The sequence below is a fragment of the Ascaphus truei genome, chromosome 11 (assembly GCF_040206685.1).
Source record: "Ascaphus truei isolate aAscTru1 chromosome 11, aAscTru1.hap1, whole genome shotgun sequence".
NCBI classification, from domain to species: domain Eukaryota; kingdom Metazoa; phylum Chordata; class Amphibia; order Anura; family Ascaphidae; genus Ascaphus; species Ascaphus truei.
In genome coordinates this window covers 33,065,606-33,080,180 of record NC_134493.1, presented here as the reverse complement: position 1 = coordinate 33,080,180, position 14,575 = coordinate 33,065,606, and the positions used below count along the sequence as shown (strand labels likewise).

The window sequence follows — 14,575 nt, the reverse complement described above, 5'->3', positions numbered from 1 at the left end:
TGTGTGTGTGTGTGTGTGTGTGTGTATATATATAAAGGAAAAAGAGAGAGAGAGCGCACAGCCCATAGCATAACACTGTATGTTTTATTGTAAAAAGGGGGAAGGAGGATGGGGGGTGGGGGGGATTGGAATCGCACTCACAGGATTAAAATATATAAAAAGCAGTTTGTGATTTCATATCACCACCATCCGGTTCTGCATGCAGTATAACGTCTCTAAGGACTCCTCCAGGACTAAATATATATATATACTAAAAAAAATTGGAACAGCATTTCTTATCAATGTTAGTTATAACTAGTCTTGGACTCACTCAGACCAGTGACCTTGCTGAATTCTATTTAGGGACGCCTCGCTTTTAATGTTGTGCCTTTTTCCACCTAATCATCGATTTTTGTTCTTTCCAAGTTCGACGCTTATCAAAACCAGGAGGGAAGGAAACCGCTGTCAGCCATCACCTGATTTTCCTGCTGGTCGCACTCATCATCGGCATTCCCATATTATACCTGTTCTTCAGCTTCAGGTGAGCTGAAAAAGGGAGGAGTGGCGTGTGAGCACGACATTCTAAGGCCTTGCCCCCGCTGCATGCTGCAGCGTCCGCTGTGCTCACCAGAGCCCGCCCCGCAATGGCGCCGGGCCCGCTGCGAGGGGGGGCCGCAGCGCTCGCGCGAGAGCTACTCCTGCTCTCAATAGAATTGAGAGCAGGAACTCGCGTCGAGCGGCTAGGCACGCCCCCGGCGGTTCAGCCAATGAGGGCGAACCTGCCGGGTGACGTCATGGCCGCGCCGCCGTCACTCCTCCGGCACGCCCCCCCCGGTCTCTGCTCCTGCAGTGAGCTGCAGACCGGGGAATCGCCGGAACGCGCAACCGAAAGCGCGGGCGCGCATTAGAGCGCCGTGACCGGGGCCTTAGCCTAAGTCCCTCTATGCACTGTGAGAATGTCTTCCCCCTGCTGGGGAACAGTTCCGCTCCATTCAAACTTCCAAGGGCAGTTAATAAAGGGTGGAGACAAAGTCCTCAATCAAATATCTAGGCAAATAAGGGACATGCATGGTAGAAGCTTTAATATAGATATAGTTCTCCTTTTATCAAGATGGTACAATTTGCTCCAAAATACGGAGCAAAAATGTTCATTTGCATCTTGTGCACCAGCGGCAGATCTATGAAACATGGGCATCTTTTCTCTTACACTTGGCACAGCTGATTTTAGGATAAGAGGTTATAGGTTTGGCTCCACCTATTATTATTTTCTTGGGGGGAAGCAGCAGGTCTCTGGAGCTGAACTGCATTAATTCCAGCTCCGTGAACCCCCTGCAGCCTGAGATACTTACCTCCTAAAGGTTCCCCAGGTAACTTCCCCGGCTGGGTAAAGACCGTCAACGTGGTTTCCTATTGGCCCACATCGCCACGAGATTTAAGAATCAGGAAGTACCGGCAGCACCTATGGAGGTACAGGAAGCGGGGGGGGGTCCAAGAGCTGAAATTAATGAGTTTCAGCTCCAGAGACCCCCTGCTTCTCACCAATTTGGAATGCTGCTTTAACTTGATGCTGTACATAATCCCCAAAGAGTATACATAGGGCACAGGAGGAAGATGAATTACAAGGGTCACGCACTAAGTCAGGGGTGCTCAATTCCAGCCCTCAAGACCCACCAACAGGCCAGCTACTAAGGATATCCCCATTTTGGCAACTATGAGCCACCTGTGCTGAAGCAGAGGTATCCTGAAAACCTGAGTGTTGGGGAGGTCTTAAGGGCTGGAGTTGAGCACCCCTGCACTAATGGACTTAATCTATAACAGACGATCACCCTGCAATGGTCTGTCATATGGAAGAGGAGCCTAAGGCCGTGCGTATAGTGCCCGCGACGGGCGACTGCGACGTCACCCAAAAACAAATGCATTGCCGCCGCGTGCGCTTATAGTGAGCGCGACGGCGACAATGCGACGGAGTGACGTCGTGTCGCAGGTTTTGGAAGCTGGCAATATTTGATTTTTCAAGGGCGGTATTGCCTCACGTGACAGCCCCTGAACCAATCAAATGCCAGTAAGCCCACGACGCCGCCGCAAAGCGAAATATAACTTGCTAGCGGCGACGGGTGACTTCAACCGTCCCGTCGCCCGCACTATACACGCGGCCTTAGAATGGTTATAATGTAGCCGAGGGATAAAGCACAGAGAAATGTTTAAAAGCACGCTCTGTCTCACTAAATGCCTGTAGACTCACCTAATGAAAATGTAATTTTAACAGCTCATGCCATGTTCACTTTCATACTGTAGGGTAAAGGTCTCTTTCTGGAAGAACATACCCACAGCCGCTAAATTTTTTCAACCTCTTTATTGTGAGCACAATGGAAACTTCCAGGTAATATCCAGCTTTGTGTGCAGTTTTTCTGACAGGAGAGTTAGCTGGGGCTGTTAGTTATGTTCACTGAAGATGCTTTTGTCTTCAAATGTTGTGTTCTTTGTATCTGTTTGCATGTGTCTTACCTTACTTTTCCACTTGATCATGCTTAAAACTCTAATGGGTTTAAGAAACTACCGCATTACAGCCATAATGCCTTTATGGGTCCCACAAACCCTCTCCCCTTTCCCACAAAAGCTCACGTCTCTCTTTGGCAAAATGAAGATCAGGATTTGATTTAAGTAATAATCCCCAAAGAACAGGGCATTACTGGCCAATAATGCCCTGGCTGAAAGAGTTGAAGGCCCGAGGTGAAGCCGAGGGACTTTAACCCAGCCAGGGCATTATTGGCCAGTAATGCCCTGTTCTGAAGGGATTATTATTATTATTATTATAGGCTAAATGTAGACTTTTTTTTTAAATTTTTCATAAAAAATATAAATTTTTGTATTCATATTGATTTTTATCAGCATGATTGTCTACATTCTTATGCTTTTACTGCAAGTTTATTTTAAAAAAAATTGTACATATACACAGCCCCCTCTATACACACACACACACTGCAGTACCCCCTCTATACACACAAACACACACTCTGCAACCCCCCCTATATACACAAAAACACTCTGCAGTACCCTCTAAACACTGTGCAGCCCCCCTCCTCTACACCCACAAAACACACTGCAGACACACACACCAACAAAACAGACTGCTTCACCCTCTACATCCATAAAACACACACCAGCAGCCCCCCTCTACACCCACTGCAGCCCCCATGTAAACCCACACACAGCAGACACAGACACACACACACGCAAAACACTCTGCACCCCTCCTCCACCCACAAAACACACACTGCAGCCACCCCTCTGCACCTACAAAACACACACTGCAGAGATACACACAAATCAACAAAACAGGCTCTGCCAGCTCTACATCCACAAAACACACACCAGCAGCCCCCCTCTACACCCACTGCAGCCCCCTGTAAACCCACACACACTGCAGACACACACCAACAAAACACTCTGCACCCTCCTCCAATCACAAAACACACACTGAAGACACACACTGCAGCTCCCCCTCTACACCAACAAAACACACACAGCAGAAACACACCAACAAGACTCTGCAGCCCCCTCTACCCCCACAAACACACACCAACAGAAGACACACACACTAATAAAACACTCTGCTGGCCCCCTTTACACCCACAAAACACACAGACACACAAACCTTTCCCCTCACTCTCCTGTGCGGAGCTCTCTGCAGACAGGGTGGGGGAGGAGCCAGTGCCTTGCTGGTGTGTTCTGTCCAATCACCTCCCCTGTCTAAGAGCAAATTTCACTCTTTGTGAATGAAACCTGAAAGCTGATTGGCTGAAAAACTTGGCAAGCTGCCAAAAATTCCAGCCCATTACTGATTGGATAATGCCCAGAATTTTAACCAATCGGAGAGCAGGGATTTCAATAATGCCCTGAATTTTACTGCTTGAGCCTATAATTACATATAACTTCATACTTTACATAGCTATGAATGCCAGCCAGTTTGTAAAACCTTCCTATCTGTTTGAATTAGAGTAGTTTCAGAGGGTTAACCACACAGATACTCCCTATCCTGCCCTGACCTATGCATTTTTTTTAAAATCTCTTAATTACTTTTTTTTCAGCATATTTAGTGGGGTACAGAATACAAAAGGGGGAGACAAGAGGATAAGTACAATAGTCATCTTGGCCTAATGCCATTTTTTTTCAATACTAATTTTTTACTAAAGATTTTCAAAGTTACAGTAATGCTTGCACAAACATTAGTAGTGGCGGGAGGGGAAAGGGGTTAGGATTACAGAAAAAAAAGTGGGAAAGGTGTGGGGTCAGTTTGGGGTAGGGCACATCTGGTCATCATATACATCCTGTCTATTCCATTAGTTTTTTGTGGGTTTTGGGCAACTGCTGATCGCACATGCGCATGAGCAACCGGGAAGTGCTGATCGCACATGCGCATGAACAACGGGGAAGTGCAAATCGCGCATGCGAGGTTGGCAAGCACTCTTCGCGCATGTGCAGTCGGCGCTCGCCAGTGGGATAAAAACCCGGGACAGAGCCAGAAAAAGTCGGGTCAGAGCCCGAAAAAACGTGACTGTTCCGGCTAAACCGGGATGTCTGGTCATCCTACTTAGTAGACATGTTAGCTTTTCCAGTTGGCATATATACCAAACCCTGGTCCTTATTTTGGGCAGTTGAGGGACTTTGTTTTGTATCCAAAGGGCCGCCAGTTCACATCTGGTTGCAATTGCGTTTTCTGCCATGGACAATCCCTGTAGGGGTCTATTTAGAAATAATAACCAGGTACAAATAACCAGTGGTATGTTTATGAGCAGAATCTGCTATATCCAATCTCTTATTTCTCTCCATAATAATTTAATTTGGGGACAGCACCACCACATGTGAATGTACGTTGCGTGCTTCCCGCAGCCTTTGGGGCAAATCAGGGAATACCCTGGTAGAAACCTCGAGATCTTTTCAGGTGTGTGATTCCATTTTAATACTACCTTATGTGCATTTTCTATGATTGTAGTACATATTGAGCTCTGCTTGATGGCTTCAAAAATGTCCTTCCAGTCCTCTCTCTCTAATTCCTCTCCCAGATCAGCCTCCCTTTGTCTTATAAACGAGGGTTTAATAGGGGGTGAGTCTTCAAAATCCCCATATAGTTGAGTTACCAGCTTTAAATGGACTACTTTACTAATACAGAAATTCTCACAGCCCGTTAGGATTTCCCCATACCTAATTTTATTGTAGATTGCCCTTAGCAGGAGGAATTGGAAAAAAAATCTGCATTAGGGATCCTTTTCTCCTTGTTAAAGAATTCAAACTGTCTAAATTAAAGATCCGACTGGAGATCATAAAGTCTGGAGATCTCCGTCTCTGACCAGTTTTTGAAGTAGGGGGCTGATAATCCTGGATCAAACTCAGTTTCCCCACAGTGGGGTCAGTAGGGATTTTTTTTAGTTGTGAGGTGAAATTTAAATTGATTAGATTTCCAAAATGTAAGTAAGTGTGCTATCGTAGGGCCAGTGGACTTATGGGATGTCATGTCCTCCAGGTAGCCATAACAAAGTGACTAAGGGGATTGGCCTACTTTGAGACGACTCCAGGCTCACCCAGCATCTAAGATTTTTATCTGAGTGCCAGTGAACCAGTTGTCCCGCCGGTGCCGCTGTGAAGTAAGAGATCAAGCAAGGTAGAGCCAGGCCCCCAAACCTGATGTCAAGGTGAGCACACATTTGCTAATTCTGGGCTTCTTGTGGTTCCAAATGATTTGCGATAAATTACTGTAGGTTTTTAATTTTCTTATATCGTAGAGTCTAAAATAGATATAATAGATGTGGAATTTTGATCGCCTGTATTTTCCCTATCCATGATATCCTGAATTCGGATCACGCGTGTATAACGTCTGTTAATGTTTTCAGTAGTTTAGGGTAGTTGGCCTGATAGTGTATTATAGTCTTTGGTAATATATATACCCAAGTATTTAATGGCTATGGGCTGCCACTTAAAATCAAAATGTAAGGTTATTAATTTGGCTAGCTCTTTTTCGAGCTTGATATTCAGGGCCTCCGATTTGTTATTATTGATTTTAAAACCAGACATTTTATTGAAATCCGCTAATTCTTTAAATAGATTGGGCAGGGAGGTCAATGGTTTTGCTAGAGTGAGGATGACATCATCCGCGAATAAAACAATTTTATATTGTTGGTCCTCCACCTGTATCCCTGGAATATCTATATTATTCCCTATATATGCCGCCAGCGGCTCCATACAAAGTGCGGAAATAAGAGGGGAGAGTGGGCAGCCCTGTCTGGTGCCACTCTTGATTGGAAATAGGTCGGATGGGAACCCTTGACAGACTACCTTTGCTATTGGGTTTACATATATTGTCATAACTGCTTTTAAAACATTTCCATGGAAGCTGAAGGCCTCCAATGTGTGTTCACATATAGGACCAGTCAATTCGGTCAAATGCTTTCTCCGCATCTAGCCCAAGCATCATGGAGGGGATCTTATTCTATGATGCTATTGCAATGAGATTGATGATGTGTCTGGTATTGTCAGCCACCTGCCCACCTGGTCCGTATGGGCCAAAGAAGGAAGAACTAAATTCAGTCTATTTGCCAATAGTTTAGAGAATAGGTCTCTAGCTCGCACAGCAAGCTGGATCTTTCCCTTCTTTGTATATGAGGGATATGGATGCTTGAAGCATGTTTGAGGGGAAGTTTAGATCTAAGAATACAGCGTTAAATAGATTTAATAGGTGAGGTGCTAAGATTTTTGTGATTTTATTTATAATATATATTCGAGAAGCCATCTGGGCCTAGGGCTTTTGAGGATTTTAAATTTTTAATCACCGCTACCAGTTCTTCCATTGTAAATTTTTTACCAACTGTGGCATATCTTTGACTGCCTTCTTTAATTTAGGTAATTGTGCTGAGGACAGGTACTCCCCTAAGGATCACTCATATTGGGCCGAATGGTTCACTTTGTTCCCATCATAAAGTTTTGTGTAACATTTCTGGAATTCCTTAACTATCCTTTCTGGGTTTGACGTTCCTCTGTTTTTAATCTTATGGCATAAACATTTCGGTGTGTTTGTTTGTTTCTTAATTTTGTAGCCAGCATTGAGTTCGACTTGTTGACCTTTTCAAAGAAATTTCTCTTTGACCATTTTAGGTTGGTAGTTAAGTAGGTTAAGTTGTGCTCTAGTATCCTAAAACTCTCTAAGAGTCTCCTCACTACTGTCATTTTTATGTTGTGTAGTTAGATTGTGTACTTTTGTCTGGGCCTTGATTATTTTTTCCAATCTATCTTTTTTCCATCCTGCAGCTATACTAATGAGTCTATATAATATATATAATATATTATAATAGTGGCCTTATGGGCCTCCCAGGGAGTCATAAAGGAGGGCATGATTCCTACGTTGGTTCGGAAGTATTGGTCCAGTTCATGTCCAACCTCCTGCATTATCTCTGGAATTTGTACTATGGACTCCCTGGAACATGAGGTTCAGATCTATACATTTGAATTCTATTGATGTCTAGTTCGACCAGCTAATATCATGGATTTTAGTGGATATTATTTTGGGAATTAGTGCAGCCCAAAAAAGATAATCTATACAGGAATGAGTGGTGTGGAGATGACAAAAATGTGTAGTTGTGGTCACGCCAAGTGTCCACCAGTCTTAGAGATTTAAGACCTTTGTTCAAGGTTCTCAAGTCAGCCTTCCGGTTTATTTGTGAGTAATCTTTTGAGCTTGAGAGATCTAGGTCTGAATTTATTGTTAGGTTGAAATCTCTACCCAGAACAACCGCCCCTTTCGCTACCCTGGTCAGGACTTTAACAAATTGCATGTAAAATTTGGAGGTTTTTTTATTTGGAGTATAAATATTCGCAACCGTAATGTCCTGGCCATACAGTGACCCAACCAGGATCAAATATCTACCCTCTTTATCTGCTTTTATTGCTCCTCCTGGATCTATTTTCAAGATCGTCTACCTTTTCCTCCAAGGTTTGATTTTTCTTTTTTAGTTTCTGGACTCCTGGCTGAATTTCTCCTGGATCATCTTGCAAATCTCCCACTCTGGTCTCCCCCTCCCCCAATCTTACATTTTGCAAGGAGAGTTCCTCTTTCAAATCGTCAAGGGACTTTCGCAGGGAGTCAACGCTCTTATTTAATGCAGGCATTAGCTCTCTTGCAAGTGCTTTAGCCATAGCAGCATATTCAGAGTCTGTCTCGTTAAGGGCTGTATCCTGTTGTTGTTCTATCTCTCCCTGCTGTCTTGTAAAAAAATTCTCAGGAGACATCTTAGGAGAATTTGTTTTTTCTTCTCACTTTTCTCTGCTCTCTTCTGCTTAGCTTTTCCAGATGATTTGCTTCCCAGATAGCTGGCCATGGTGCTCCAGGGTCTGCACTGTGGATCACTGTGTTTTTGTTTTTTTCCAGCGCAAGTTTGCTTTGTAGAGCGAGGCTCACTAGAGCTCAGTCGCCTGTGACTGTTGTCACTGGTGACATCCCAGTAAGTCCTTTATCTTCTTTTATCAGCTCAGATTTATATGGGACTTGTTTGTTGAACAGGATTGTTACTCCTCTTTTTGTCACGTGAGTGATATACTTGTTGGTAATGTTATTGTTGGTATCAAAATATGGGGGATCTCACTTCGCCTGAAATGGGTCTCCTGTAATATGATAATATCACCTTTTTTCCTTTTATAGTATGAGAGCGCTATCCGCCTTTTACATGGACAGTTGAATCCTTTGAAGTTATGTGAAATTATAGTGAATGACATATTTTAGGAGTATGGACTGCTAATTTATGTTCATGTGAATATTTAAGACGTATACAACGTGTGCATATTAAACCAAAACGAGATAATTCCAGGACCTTTAATGCCCAGGGAGGGTTTCTGAGTGGGTATTCGGGTGGGTGGGAAAGTGAAATAATTAAGTGAGACACTGTAGCCTCTCTCAGCCCAGTGCTCTGTTGCCCTTGTAAACATTGGGGGCTTTCTCAAAGCCAGCCTTACTTTGGTGTGCCTATTCGCCGAAGCGGCTGGCACACCGGGATATCCTGGTCCCCCAGCCCACCAAACTGCTATGGAGTTTGACCTTAGCCCCCCTGCACTCCTGGTCTGCCAGCCTCACCGTCTAATGTTCTGAGACCCGCAAGGGCAACAGACCCCATCCCACCGAACCGGAGCCCCGCTTCCTTTGTAAAAGGAGGGCGTGGGGAGGCACAGCACCAGCCTCCCCCGGGCCCACAACTACCCCCAGGCAAATGTTCAAAATGTTCAGGTAAGTGGTCTATCAAACCTTAATTCCTCAAGGTCGTACCAGTTGAGACTTCACCACTTGGGCCTGGTCCCTTTGGCAGTTATTGTGGGCAGATACGAAGGGGGGTATTTCTCACCCCGTTTAAAGTCTCCTTCAGGTCCAGAACGACATCTCCCTGTCGGGGGGTGGTGGCCCGTCGGCTCTGGTCTCACAACACACACTAATTGTTTGTTATACTGATTAATCAGGGGGAAGGAATTAATGCATCCAAGAAATTTCCCTCCCCATTGTCTTATTTAAAGTTTCGGTCACGTCATGCTTACTTCTGGGTTCATAGTCTTCTCTTTTCTTTCGGGGAGGACCATTCCGCCCGGGGCCTATATGCGGCCTCTGTATTCGGCGCTGATGTTAACACAGAAACTCCCAGGCAGCGTAGAAATTCCGTCCCATCTTGTGGGTCCTTGATGGTAAACGCTGATCCGTTTTTAATAACTAAAAGTCTAAACAGGAACGCCCATCGGTACCGGGTGGCTTTCTCCCTTAAGGCTGATGTTACCTGGGATAAATTTCACCTTCTGATGAGGGTCGATGGGGCCAAGTCCTGAAAGATTTGTTGTGGGATGGTTTCAAAGTTTAGATCGTTGCGTCCTCTCACTGCGTTCATGCAGGCTTCTTTTATTTTTAAATAATGAAACCTCAAGAGGACATCTCTGGGTTTTTCACCTGGTAGAGGTTTTGACCTTAGTGCTCTGTGGCTGCGATCTAGAGTCAGATCAGCCTCTGTTCTGTGTGGTAGGAGTGAGGTCAGCCATCTTGCCACAAACTCCTCTGGTTCCAGTACAGACTCGGGGATTCCTCTAATTCATAAGTTATTTCTCAGGACCTTATTTTCCACGTCTGTTCTGGCTCCTGCACACTATGGCTAGTGGTAGAGACAGGCAGTTTCACTCACTCCCTTTAGATGCACACTGAGTCCTTCTTTCTTTCTGTTCTTTTATTGTAAAACAAACAATAACGACACACGAGGGGTACTGTGGGTAAGTGGCATGTGTGGGGTGAGAGGTGAATTAAGATAATTCTACCAGGAGATGGGCTACACAGACTGCTCCTAATGCCTGCTGGCTCCAAACGGAAGCACACTTTCCTGTGCAGACAGGGACAAGCAGAGGACTGATTAACTCTCAGAATATAGAAGGGGGATAAAGGCAAACCAAGAGAGTTTTAGGCAGAGGGGGGTTGCCGAGGCAACAGGCTGGGAATAATGGGGGGAAAGCAACAATGTTGCAACTTGCACCATGTCTCTCCTTTAGTTCACTTATCTGTGTTTGCATGTTTGAGAGAAGCCGATCTGTCTAATTTTGCACCTTTTATGGTATCGTCTAATTTTCTTTCCAAGATGTCCGTCCTCCCTCCCAGAGGCACGATAATCTCTTTTAATCTCCTGGAGGGCTTCTTGTCATTCGGAGTGCAGAAGTTCTTTTATATTTCCAAATAGGTCGTCAGTATCCCTCTTTGTAGAGTTTAGACCTCGATGCGTTGGGTCTCCCTCCGACTCAGAGCTCGAGGCTTCCCTTGTGGCAGGATCTGCCATTTCTGGCGTGCTGGGGCTTTCACGCCTCCTGAAGTATTGTCCCAGATCGTTGTTCATATTTCTTTCCAGTTCTTGCAGACCCTGAGCCATCTCCACTGGTTTATATGTTAATAACCTTCTTTCCAGACGGAATTTTTGAGATTATATTTAGTTTATTTTACTTTAAGTCCCTTAAAGCTGCAGAGCTCATGTGCTAGGCTTCCATCCGTTTAGGCACTGCGCATGCGCCCTCTGACCAATGTAATTTTTAATGATTTTTATTTAAAGTACTGATCATTCTTTGGTTGCTACACCAACCATTTAGTAAGCCATATCCACTTCCTCTTTTGAAACACACCTTTTTGTGCTCTGCTCTTTGGCAACAAAGTATCACAAACAGATCTGTTGCTGTGTTCCGACTGTCTACAACTCTGAAAGCAGTAACAATAAATGTGTTACACTAGGTAATATAATGTTACATATCGGCTGCAGTATCGGCTGCAGTATTTCACAGACTGACGCACAAAGTTAGAATGCGGCCATATTGTTAGGCACACAATCGGCTATTTTTACAGATTTATAACAAGAGCACCAAACGATTGCCAGCTTAGATAAGAATGTTGAATTATACATTGTCACACGGTTTACATATACAAATACGGAGGGGGGGAAAGCAGTATTGCTGCTTTATGATAGAATGCACAATATCAACAAGATAAAAGCATGATAATTGCTAGGGAAATGGTTGTAATTTCATTATATCACATTCAAAACAATTTAGACATGTTTTTTATTACACTGTGTATGTAATAGGATTCAATAAATACATTTTTTTGCCTTGCTACTTTTGAAAACAATTGCTACCTTCCTGATATCCACAACACATAATCATGTCAAGCTGTCTTCCTATTGGTTGCCAGTAAATCACATGTATTAACCTGTTTTTTCAGGACTGGACCAAGTCTCAACATAAATGTACCCCGCACGGCCAGAGAGCGGGCTTTGTTCCAGGAGATTCACAGCGCTTTGCAGACCATGATCTTCGTAGTAGGACTGTTTTGAGCTTTGAAGAAGAGACCATCGCTCATATTAAATCTTTAATTCCTTTGTCAGCATACGCCAATCCTGTAACACAGGCCTTTTGTAGCACCTTGTGTTATTCTGAGACATCCCTGCTAACACATGTTGGTGTCAGTGAGGTTAATTCCAATTTGCTACCGTTATTTGATGGTTATGGGAATGAACAGAACACACTTAATGACTTAAATTTCACAGAAACCGCGTATGTCGCGTATTGTCTGTATGACGTTACAAGGTTACAGGAAGAGGAGGAACCATGCCAGACCATTGCAGGAATCGCTACACTATGCCACACAAACATATATGCAGACTGAAACAGTGAATGCTGACTGAATATTGCTCACTTTCATTAAAACAGGAGCCAAAGCTTTGGCCATGAGTAATGTCCTCTGCAAATACAAAACATTGGCAATTACATTGAACTAAAATCAGTTCAATCATAATACTGAAAAGCACCTGAAAATGTACCCTGGTGTTTGCATTCCAGTGGGGTCAGCTCTGTCAGTGTCAGGGTCTCCTAGACATCCTGCCCAGCCATAGTTCCTTTCCTTGTCCACCGGGTGTGCTGCTGCTTTCTGTCTGCTGTGGGGTTCCTCTGTCTGTCTGTCTGTCTTCCTGTTGCTCCTATCTCTGTCCTTATAGTTTCTGCTTCCTGTTAGTACCTTGCCTTTGTTTTGAGTCAGACTCCGTGGCTATGCCCGTGCCGCAGCTTTTGTTCCTGTACCTGTTCTGTTCCGTGTTGGACTTCTGTTCCATTAAAGGCCCTTGCTGGAAATCTGGCTTGTCCCTGTTTGTTCCCTGATCCCTGGTCTCAGTCCCTGCTCCCCTGCCCGGTTCCTGCTCCTGCCTTCCTGTTGCCGAACCTCTGCGTGTGCCACGACGATCCTGCTTGCTGCCTGCCACCAACCCTTGCTTGCTCACGACGATCCGACTTGCTGCTTACCACCAACCTCAGCCCGTTACCCCAACAATCTTTGCCCGCTCCCGCTGTTCCGGCTACCGAGGTCCTACCCGCCACAGGAGTTTCAGTGAATGGGTTAATAGTATCTTATATCATTGTGGCACTCTCTCTCTCCAAGTTTGGGGGGGGGAGGTTGAAGAAGATTTGCATTGCACCAAATTGTTGAATTAAAATGGCAATCCCTTCTAGGATCAAAGGGAACCTGTTTCAGAGGTCTCATCTCGGTAATTGATGCCTTTATTATACGAATCTGACACCTACTGTAGAACTTACCCTTCCAACATTTCCCTGACTAACGTAGGCACACATGCCTCCATTAGACCCCAAGCCCCTCATATACAACTCCACTCCTCATATACACCCTCACCCCTCATATACAACTCTACTCCTCATATACAACCCCACCCCGCATATATATCTCCCACCCCTCATATATAACCCCATGCCCCTCATATATAACCTGTCCTCATATACACCCCCTCACCCATCATATATAACTCCATGCACCTCATATACAACCCCACCCCTCATATATATCCCCACCCCACATATATAACCCCAGTCCTCATATACAGTACACCCTCATCCCTCATATATAACCCCACTCCTCATATAAAACCCCATGCTCCTCATATATAACCCCAGTCCTCATATACAACCTCACCCCTCAAATACCTCAAGCCTCATATACAGCCTCACCCTCATAAGACCCCCAACACCCCTGAAACATTAACAAAAACAAATAGAAAACACTAGGTCCCACACTGCAGGCAGCGCTGGTAGTGGCAGGCAGAAGGCTGGTAGTGGCAGGCAGAGGGCTGGTAGTGGCAGGCAGAGGGCCGGTAGTGGCAGGCAGAGGGCCGGTAGTGGCAGGCAGAGGGCCGGTAGTGGCAGGCAGAGGGCCGGTAGTGGCAGGCAGGGGGCCGGTAGTGGCAGGCAGGGGGCCGGTAGTGGCAGGCAGGGGGCCGGTAGTGGCAGGCAGGGGGGCGGTAGTGGCAGGCAGGGGGCCGGTAGTGGCAGGCAGGGGGCCGGTAGTGGCAGGCAGGGGGCTGGTACTGGCAGTTAGAGGGACGGTAGTGGCAGGCAGAAGACCAGTAGTGGCAGGCAGCACTGGTAGTGGCAGGCAGAGAATGCAGGGCCCCCCTCCCTCCCCCGCAAGTGTGATGCTGATAGGCTGGCCATGTAGTGACGCTACGCAGACAGCCTATCAGCATCGATGCAGACTCTAATTGGCCTTTTGTCGTGGGGAAATTAGTACAAGCAGGTACACTGCATGTAGGCCGGTAAAGTATGCCCCAAAACTAAACTGTATAAGCCAAACCAGTACAGTTGGAAGGTCAGCTATAAGTATGTTTAATGTATTTATTAAATGGAGACTTGGGAGGGGTTTCATTTCCTCTAGCTACTCCCTTTTGTGTGATGTCACTGTGGGATCAGTAAGTGCTTATACAGCCAGAATACCCCCTACCCACCTCCCCTTATCTTTATTATCTCTCTAATAAGGATATGTGGGGATAAGGGGAAAGAAAGCACTTGATAGACAAACAATTCCCCATTCAGAGGCAACTTAGGTTTGTAATATAGAGTGTGCGGCCGTGTGCACGCGCATGCCTGTGCGTACGCGCGTGCACGTGCCACACTTTTTGTGTGTATGCTGTGAGCGAGTGAGGTACTGTGTATGTGTGTGTGTTATAAATACGTTTGAAATAAATAAATATGTTAAATTATTAATTAACATTGT

The 14,575-nt window shown here is 45.2% G+C and overlaps 1 long non-coding RNA gene across 1 annotated transcript; it reads left to right on the top strand.

Annotated features, from left to right (window-relative positions):
* The first annotated feature begins 403 nt into the window (after positions 1 to 403).
* On the top strand, positions 404 to 12,894 carry LOC142462973 (uncharacterized). Its single transcript, XR_012787313.1, has 3 exons — positions 404 to 520; positions 2,275 to 2,359; positions 11,744 to 12,894. It is a non-coding gene; the product is annotated as an uncharacterized LOC142462973 (long non-coding RNA).
* The last annotated feature ends 1,681 nt before the right edge of the window (positions 12,895 to 14,575 follow it).